The following is a 3,773-nucleotide window of genomic DNA, read 5'->3' on the forward strand; positions in this document are numbered from 1 at the left end:
CAACTGTCAGTTACAGGACATCCTTGGGTGGTAACATTCCAAGTAACTTCACAGAAGGAGGGACACGAAATGCCCCAGGCCCATTAATGGCTTCAAAGCATGTCTGGGGTAAGGCCCCTTAAAGGCTTGGCTTCAAACACGTCCCAGCTGAGAGAATTTGATCTCTGAACAAAATTCTAACAAATGTTTAAGCAGGAGGGTGGTTTGGGACAGGATGCCATGCAGCTCCCCAGCTGAAAGAAGAGCCAGGAGTCAAGGAATACAAAGTGAGGACTTCACTCCTGGCTATTTGAATCCCCGTCATAGAGGGAAGGGGGAGAAACTGCAGAAGTTGTTATTCCCCTGGAGTTTCAAGCACAGGTCCTGGTGTCCTCTGCAGTGATCTTTGGAAGATTTAGGGTGGAAATAGGCCCAGTGGAATGTGTGATAAATTGTACCTGTATCTAATAGCTGAGAAGCTGTTTAGGATTTTCTGTATATAAACACTGAGAGAAAACAAGGTGCAGTCTTGTATTGCTTGTTTGAGGAATATAAGGAAATACTAAACTTCATACTCTATCCACATTTCTGTCATCCCTAACGAGCCCACTCTCCTAAATTAAAGGTGCTGTGTATGTAATTTGAATATATCTTATTATAATAGAATCTTCTCCTTACTCTTCTTAGATTTAGCAACTGTAATTTAGATTTCATATTTCCATCTGAAGTTAATTGTTATTCCTCCTAGTTCAGGAGAAGCTGCCAGTGATGCCTAATGAAGAGAACTCAAGGTAAATTATGCCTCTTGTCAGTTAATTTAAATTTTGTGCCAGCATTCAGAAGAGATCAATCTCATCCTATAAACATTATTAGCATTATGGCATTATTTATTTGGGGAAATTATTGTGTATATGAAATAAGCTTTATTGGAGTGAAGGTTTCATCTGGCCAGACCCCACAGTGCTCTGCTTTACTCATACTATTTTAAAATTGTGTACTTTTGGCAGCTGTTTAAATACATGTTCCCAACATAATAATTTTCCATACACACTTTTCCCCAGAATGACAGGGATTGGGCATAAAAAGTGTTATTTTAGGGCACAGTGGGGGAAAGAAAGAAACACTGACTATGTTATACAAAGGTTAAGCAAAATCCTGGTGCAGTGCAACGCGCACAGAGAGCAATTCCAATCGTGATAACCAGTGCTGGCACATCCACGGAGCCCAGAGCCCTCTGGAAAGGAGCAGGGCTGTGTTTGATAACACAGAGAGAATAAAAGCTGTCGGGCACCCTGATCTTTCAGGCAGGAGACAGGATTCTTAAGGGAGTTACCTGCTCTGGGAGTTCCTGGGCAGTGAACTGTGCCAGCTAAATAAAATGCTGGTGTAAAGTGAAGGTGGGATCAGCCTGCAGGTTCTGAAGGATGTTGAGACTCAGCTCCTGAGGAGAACCAAGAAAACTCTGAAGAGATGAAAAAAATCAGAAGAGAAATAGCTGAATCATCCAGTTTTCCAAAATGCAGCTGGAACTGTACCATCTGCTGTGTGTGTCCCGAGTCAAGCTCCAGTTAGTTCTCTGGAGTCAGATACAGGATCAGTGCAAGGTGGACGTGCTTTCATTGAAGTTGACACACTCACATTCTTTCCCACACAGCTGACTTTAGTCCTGCCACTCAAGATGTTGTAGATGGTTTATGGAGTTGGTAGCAGAGTCATAAATCCAGATTAAGAGCTCTGGGCTTGCTCATACAGATTTGGTTCATGGCAGCGATGGAATGGCTCTGCCAGTGCCTTTGTAAGAGAATCCTTTCAGGGCTAATCTAACACAGCTGCATTCCTTGTTGGAGTTCCTTTCTGATTTCACAGGCTGTAGGAACAGGGCCATTGAGTGGAGTAGCTCTTGCCAGCTCTCAGTTGTATCTGTTTATGTGCTGTGGCTTCTTGCTACGAGTCCCCCTGCGGCTGTGGCACACCTGGCAGGTACCACACACCCGTGTGCCACCGTGCCACAGCCCCTGCCCAGGGGCAGCAGGGCTGTTCAAAGAGCTGTTCTTGCCTCAGCTGCATCCCCCTGGCTCTGTGTCCCACGTGTGGTGTCAGGGTGAGCTGCAGCACAACTGCAGTCCCAGCAGCTCTGCAGGAAAAACAAGCTCAGGATCGTCAGACAAGCTCAGGCAATCCTCAGAACTGCCTGAGGAGCTCCATTGCCACAACTAAGACAATGTTTTGGTGTAGGACCTTGAGAAGGCACTGCTGAGTTCCTGTATGCGGATCTGGCATCATAAGTGAGCTGGTGGTTACACCTGGCTGCTCTGCACTCTGAAACGTCTCCTGCTAGTTCCCCAGCCAATAACTTCAGCCTAAACAAACAGAGCAAGTCAGATGAAGCTGTCCTTCTTAAAATACAGATATTGATTATGTTATCTGTAATAATAATAAAATAAACAAGTAAAATACACCACTTCAAATAGAAACAAGGGGAAAATGTCACTATACAGATAAAAGGAAGCAAGTCAGAACTGACATTAAAAATAAAAAAGAAAAAGCAGAACTGAATAAAGGGTCTGATTATCCCCCAAACATTCTGCAGTACATTTGCTAATGCAGAATTGCCCAGCACTGAGCTCAAGGGGCTGCTGGTGTTGCTCACTTACCCGTGGTGTACAGGGTGTGAAGAAACCAAAACTCAGTGTCGGAGCAGAGTTTCCAGGCAGTTTTCACTGGATGCCTTGTTGGGGTTGGTGTCTGACAACAAACACAAATCACAAACTATGATTCTTTTGCACTTGTGTCTGAATAAATGCAGGTGTTTGGCAGCAGGAGCACCACAAACCCCAACCACAGCGTCCCAACAGAGCAGCTTTTGTTGAGCAATAAGGAAACCTTATTCCCTCCCTGTGCAGCAGAGAGCAGCTGCAGCTGGTGCCGCAGCGCTGCTGACCAGGGGTGGCAGGGACACAGAGACAAAAGGCTCTGCCCTGCTGTGGTGCCCAGGCTGTGTCTGGGCACCTCTGCTCTGTGCCCAGCCAGCCCTCAGTGCTCCCTGCTCAGGGGGAGGCACTGGGTTCACCCAGCACTGCTGCTGCCCTTTGGCTGCTCTCCTCAGGAGCTGGGATGGTGCTGCAGCGCCCGGCCTGGCTGTCTGGAAGGTCTCCTGGAGCACTTCCCACCGCCAGCATTTCCCTCAAACTGGCACTGAAATATCAGCTCTCTGTGGTGGTTTTGTGCTTTTCATATTCGAGACCTAAGTCTTGGTCAGTCTTCCCTGAGGGGGGTGAGCTCCATGGGAGCTCTCACGGGGCTGGATTGGCTTTGTCACCTGGCTGTGAACACATGGGGGTGTCACTGGTGGCCATCTGCAGACCACACAGCTCTTCTGTCCCAGACTGAGCTGGGACAGACTGGGAAACGTTCCCAGCTGGAATGAAATCTGTGGCTGGATGTCCTGTTCTGAGCTGCAGTGGCCAGCGAACCCCCAGAGGGGCAGAACCTCTCAACACCTGTCCTGGTGGGTCTGGGATAGGTGCTGCTAACAGTTTCATCCTGGATGGAGGTGAATCCACTTCCTTGAACTATCACCAAACACACACTTTATCCCTTTCAAACAAAACATTGACAGCTCATTACTGTGTCCCCCGACAGAAATATATTTCAATTAAATATTATATCACAACTTATGACTTTCACTGAGTGTATTAAATAACCTCAAGAAGCTTGCTGTTAATTCACTATTGCTATTTCGCTCTGCTCTGATTTATGTTTAACAGTGTTTGATTTGAATCTCATTATTGTTT

At 46.5% G+C, this 3,773-nt stretch overlaps 1 long non-coding RNA gene across 1 annotated transcript; it reads right to left on the reverse strand.

Moving 5' to 3' along the window:
- Window positions 1-468: 468 nt before the first annotated feature.
- On the reverse strand, window positions 469-2,875 carry LOC111933265 (uncharacterized). The gene is made up of 2 exons (XR_002866610.2): window positions 2,634-2,875; window positions 469-2,339 (listed from the first exon to the last, which is right to left on the reverse strand). It is a non-coding gene; the product is annotated as an uncharacterized LOC111933265 (long non-coding RNA).
- Window positions 2,876-3,773: the final 898 nt, after the last annotated feature.

The sequence above is a fragment of the Cyanistes caeruleus genome, chromosome 10 (assembly GCF_971803275.1).
Source record: "Cyanistes caeruleus chromosome 10, bCyaCae1.hap1.1, whole genome shotgun sequence".
Taxonomy (NCBI): Eukaryota; Metazoa; Chordata; class Aves; order Passeriformes; family Paridae; genus Cyanistes; species Cyanistes caeruleus.